Source organism: Pempheris klunzingeri, chromosome 22, assembly GCF_042242105.1.
Source record: "Pempheris klunzingeri isolate RE-2024b chromosome 22, fPemKlu1.hap1, whole genome shotgun sequence".
Lineage (NCBI taxonomy): Eukaryota > Metazoa > Chordata > Actinopteri > Acropomatiformes > Pempheridae > Pempheris > Pempheris klunzingeri.
The window spans coordinates 5496581-5502741 of NC_092033.1; positions in this window are offsets into that span (position 1 = coordinate 5496581).

Genomic DNA, 6161 nt, shown 5'->3' on the forward strand with positions numbered 1-6161 from the left:
GTGTTTTTTTAAGATAACGTGAAATAAATGCGCTCTGTTGGTTTTGTGCATGTGCAAATGCAAGTGTGTGTGTCACAGAATGAGAGACAATGAGTGTGCGAGGAGAGAGGAGAGACAAAGACAGATTGGCGGTTGGCGTTACAGGACGATCCCTCTCTACAAATCTGAAAATGCGTTTATCTCCATTCCTTTGAAAAATGATGCATTTTAAGATAAACCTGTCATCCTTCGTCTTGGAGGTTTCTGTCAGACACGCTTCCCAGTTTGCACACAACATCTTGGCTCCAAAACCTGCATTGCTCTGATGCAAAATCTTTTCATGGCATAGTCTGATTGCCAAAAATGATGCCGCGGCTGGGGCATGTTCATAGTTAGCATAATGGCCTTATACTCAGGGCCGATGCTCAGTTGCTATATTAACATCATGAGCTCAGGTGTTAACAGCCACACACTTCAGTTTACTCTCAGCCTCCTCAGGCTGCTACAGAAGAATGGACGTGTCACCACATAAACCAATTTAGTGCCAGCAGAGGTAGCTCTGAACTTGCAAACCAACATTAAGGCTCTTGGCTGTTGTGCTTTCTGTGAGCCGTGGCTGCTGCGAAGGATGCACAAAACTTTTGACCCAAGAGATCTGTACTGCTAAATCCATCTGACATATATACCTTCAAAAAGTTACATCAGATGAAACACCTCAGAACCAATTATAAATGTTTTAACTCCCCATTGCTCTTAACAAAACTTTGACATTTTCCCCATTTCATCATATTGCTTTAAGTCGGATGAAAGACCATGTTGCCGTCTTTTGCGTGCAACTGACATTAGAGGTGAGGATGGGATTCGTCTTCAAAGTTGTTTTCAGTTGTAGAAAAGTGTTATAGTTAATGATGAAAGTCCCATATGTTATTGTGCAACAGCATTAGCATCGCTTGATGAAACAAATGTTTGCTTAACAGCAATGAAAAACCAGGACATTTAGAGATGCTGCAGCTTTAGATATAATCGAGATGTCTCTGTTTAAGAATAAAGTACTGTCATCGATGTGACACACCAACTTCCAATGGATTAACACGTACTGCAGCCTTTCTCTCGCTGTGTATGTATGATGGATGATTGGTATCCAGGATGTCTCAGCTGGTTGGTGTGCATACCAAATACCTGCAGCATCCTGGGTAAGGTCCGGGACTTTTATCATTCCGATCGGTCTCCTGTTCCTTCCTGTTCTGTGTGCTGTCAAAGACAAAAATGACAACTAAGGATAGACTTCCTCAGTAGCAAACATCTGGATTATTTCCCCTGTGTGTAGTTCATGTTTGACTTAATACTGACCATTGGTCTTCCACATCCTGTAGACAAACAATAAGTTTATCATGAGGATATCAGATTGACGTGTCCATCTGTGGCACTATCTTTCAACCCAAGATATAAGCGAGGAAGAGATACGGAACATTGTTACACTGCTCATAGGAAAGGGTAAATGAGGCCATTAAGATGCGTGCAGTGTCCCATTAGGATCCCATCAGTGCTACAGCGATTAAAAGAATAAAAGAATATATACTGCCTTTGATGTCAGTGCTGTATAGATACATGAGGTGCTTTTGTCTACACTACAATGTGAGTGTTACATAACTGATGAATGTAAATACTTGAATCTAGGAGTCAACAGAAATGTTCGTAGCTCCACGAGGCTGTGCTTAGAGCTAATTTGAGCTAAATGTAATGTCAGCATACTAACATGGTCACTGGTCATGCTAAATTGATTAGCTGGGATGATATTTACTTTGTCAATAGCACTAAACGCAAAGTACAGCTGAGACTGTTTGGAATGAACCAAAGTTTTCAGCATGTAAAAGGTTTGTCCTGATGATGGTACCAGATGAACTAAGTGAAGATCCAGGTCACTTACAGGTGAGGGTTTCAGTTCAAAAGTGATTATAGAGCAGCAAAACTAAAAGGATTTGACAGGAAAAATTAGTAAAATACAGTATATGGACAGAGATCATTAAAACTCTAGAGATGTGCTTGCGGCTCTGTGAGGTTGCACTGACAAGCAGTACAGATATTTCACTCTGGACCAACCAACAGACAGACTTTGCCATCCACAGAGTCATACAACTAGCTTGGCTGTAAACCTTGAATAATTATGTCATGCGCATTGTTTCAATATATGACAACTTTAAATCAAAGTGGATTACATAATGCTACATATGAAATTTGAGCCTCTACTGTTAATGTGCACAATGAACATGCTTTGAATCCTCTCTCTGCACTAAGCCCCCTGACCCTCTGACCCCCTTCCATGGCTAATTTCCATTGTATAAAATGATTTATAATGATCAATTACATGTAGCGTGCAGGAGGCTCAGGCAGGGATTAAAAGCCTTGCTGTGACCCACCTGGCTCAAATTCTAACTCTTTCACATGTTCAGGGGCCCTGGGATGTGTCCCTGGGGGACTCCGTCACACCAGCTATAAGTCTAACCAAAGCAAACACAGAATCCCTCGTTTGTTGACTTTTACAAAACGTTCAGTGCAGTCAGAAAAATGTGAGAGTTTGTCAAAAAAATTGACTTGATACATTTATGAATAATGCGGTTTAGAGGTAAAAACTCTCTCATGTCATCAAAGCAGCTCTGAACTGAATTCCCATGAGGTGGTGTAAAGCACACAGCTGCACACATCAAACTTTATGAAGAGAAATGTTTTTACATTCTTCCATCATTACTCTAGAAACGATTCAATTCACCTCCTTTTTTTAAAGGATACATTTATGGAAAAGAGATTTCTAGCTTCATGCTTCCTGCTTTCTTTACCAACCATAACATAAGCCCACTGTCAGGTGCGAGCTTTACAAACACATCAAGTGCACAAAGGAAACACAGAGGTGGTTGTCTGCTCCAGTCCATCTGGTCACTTCTCTGACCAGGAATGACCAAAAATGCATCTCTAGCAATGCCCATAAAAGGATCTTTGCCACATTGTCAGTGCCTATTTTCCTGCCATATTACCTGCACAGCATCACTCTTTTTTAAACATAAGAAATATTAATTTCTGAATGTATTTACTTTTTATAAAAAAAAAAAAAACAGTGAAGGCTACTGGTATTCTGCTGGAAAATAGTTTTTTTGTATTTACTAAAACACACAATGTAATATAAGTATCCCATGTGATGAAGCAAAAGTGCGTATGTAGAAACCCGGCTTTGATACACGGTTAAGAGAGAGGGGTGAGTAAGAGGGAGAGGATGTCACTGGGGTTATTAAGTGGGCACCTCCCATCACAGATGTTTAACTGAATCACTCCCATGACACCTCTGCGAGGCTCCTCCGAATCCCAGCGCCGCCACATCAACAAACATAAAAAGATAAATATCTGTATCTAGATAGATCCCACCGCTAAGACTTTGGTTGATACATGAGAGGTATTTCAAAGCCTATCAAAGACATTTCATGTCGAGCCGTTTGAGTGTGTGGTAATATTAGCAATTTATGGCAACTTGAGGGTTCCTATGGCTTATTTCTTGCTTGTTTCAGTCTAAGCTGTATTGACACACACATACGACAGCAGCAGACAATAAGACTTTGAAATTATTTCTGCTTGGGAGTCAAAGCTGGGGCAAATATAACATTGTGTGGGATGTTTGATATTACCACAGAAACCCCATCTGTGTCCAATCACAACAAGGCCATCTGTTCAGCATAAAAAATGCAAAATGACATGAGGAATAGCATGAGAGATCAGGAAACTGTATTTTTTTGAATGTGTATTTTACATTTACTGTGAATATAGTGCACATGTGGACATGTAGTTCTGCCACCTACAATCACAACATGTATTTTTCAACAATCTATTCGTTGGATGTTGTCCTGAATAACAATGTAATGTACAAACTGATCCCTCCAGCATTGGCTTGATTATTATACGCATACGCTGTATTGTGTCTGTGGGCCAGCTCACTTTAATTACCCAGTGGACTGCAGTGAGGCCTTCTTGCCAATTTACTTTCACTCCTTGAACCCTTTTTCATGCATCAGTAAAGAATGAACGGATGAATGGAGGGCGATGCTTGGACAGCCCCTGGTGGAGATTATGATAAAGTGAATATTGTAAGTATGAGTCAGATCCCTAATTTGTTATGATGTCGGCATCCTGACCTATACTGCCACCACCAGTTCAGAATGTAAAGTAGATAAAGTGCTATGTAAAGGACGGTTCTGTGTAATAACAACCTGCAAGTTCATACACCAGCGTCACACTGAAGTCCTCTTTTGATAAATAGGATTTGAAGAAGTAAATGTTCTTAAAATGTCTTTTAACAGGAAACAATATCAGAGGAAAAGAGGTAATAACAGCATTGAGCCCCCTAGCACTTGTGTATCATACTCACTTTTAGTTACATGTCCTGTGAGCTGCTACCTGAAAGGGTCCTCATCTCAAGGGCCTTTAATGTGACTGAAGTATCTGACCACTTTCAATTTAATTCCTCCACCTAATTATTAGTAAGAGGTTCTTGGCTGTATGTCAAGGAGTGAACATTTTGGTCATAGGACCGTCGTCAAGACCCCTCGAGCCTGCAGCCCTTCACAGTGGCCGTTACCGTTTGATCCGTCCTCCCTGTGATATTTCAACCCCATGTCTGTGCTGGGTTGCAAGATTGAACTGACAAAAGCGGACAAGTCGTCATAAAAGTAGCTCATTTTTCAATTTTCACTTAGTAAAAGGTTTGTGTGTGTGTGTGTTTAAATGGCAAGGCTCCAGCTAATACACATAATCTGAAATGTAATTTCCAAGGTCAGGGATCATTAAACTCCAGCGCACACTGATCTGCTGGGTGTTTTTTTAAGAGCTCTGTTTTTAGTTACAAAAATTCTACTGCACAAGTCACAATAAAATTGTTCTTTATACCACAAGTGTTGCTGGATCTAATGACCTCTTTTATTTTGTTTGTTTGCAGAGGGCAATAATGTTATTTTAAAAACATTTTGCAGTCATTAACAGGCTTTACCTACATGAAATACCTGTATGAGATCATGGCATCCTTCAAAATGTCCGACATGAAAATAAAACACGTTACAGAATATGATGGAAGATACTCTACAACAGCTATGCTGTTTTTTGTTTCTATTGAGAGACACTCAAACATAATATTCTTATCTGCACCTTAAAAATGCCAAGCAATGAACCTCAAGTCTAAAAAATATGTCTCAATGAAAAAATAACCTAATGTAAGCCACTGCCTCTGGCCTTACTTCCTCCATCGTCATGGTGATTTGATTTGGTCTCCAGACTGCTGCACTCACTCTAGGGTTTGGCCTCTTATGAGCACCTTCTAAAGTCAAGATTTATTTTAGGTTTATTTTTCCATTTCTGCTATTTCTCTCTGCACGTCTGGTGTTGATATGTTGCAAGCAAATACAGCATGAATACAGAATGCGTTTCATTCTGTATCCTTGGTGGATTAGAGCAGATCACAAAGTCTGCAGAATACAATCTGACATGACGCATGGCTTTTCATACCAATGTCTGCAGTTCCCAGTGAGTTCAGGCAGTGCATACAAGATCATAATTTCACTTTGGTGTGGTTAGAGACGTAAATAGATATAATCTTGGAAGGAGGATTAGGACCAGAGTGTAGCATTTGATCTTCAAAGGGCTGGAGGTTATCTCAGGTAAAGTACAAGTGCGGTTAGCTTCCATAAAAATTCTGACACAGAGTTAAACTTCTGTTCATTTCCATTACAAAGACAAGTGCTTCTTTCTCATTCTCGGCCACCTTCGCCTCAGTATCGTAGCGCTCATCATCTGCTGTGTCAATCTTTCAGTGCAAATCCTTACAGAGCTCCTGTGAAGAGAACAGACTCGGGCTCCTTTAAACCACAACACAGTGCTGAAGGAAAAGGTAGAAGAAAAGAAAAAAAAAAAAGAAGAAGAAGTGATTCATGATCAGATGGCATGTAAAAGCTTTAAAATTTCACTCAGCTGTCAACTAGAGAGGTGGCAGGATGCCTTTTAAAATGGATTTTTAGAAAGAAAAGTATACAGCAGAGCGAGAGATGCTGTTTATTTGAGAAACACGTGGGAGCAGCAAAAAAGTGTTTGATATTATACACAGAATTTCACCACATATAAGCCCATTCGAAACCATGCTGGACATCAGGACA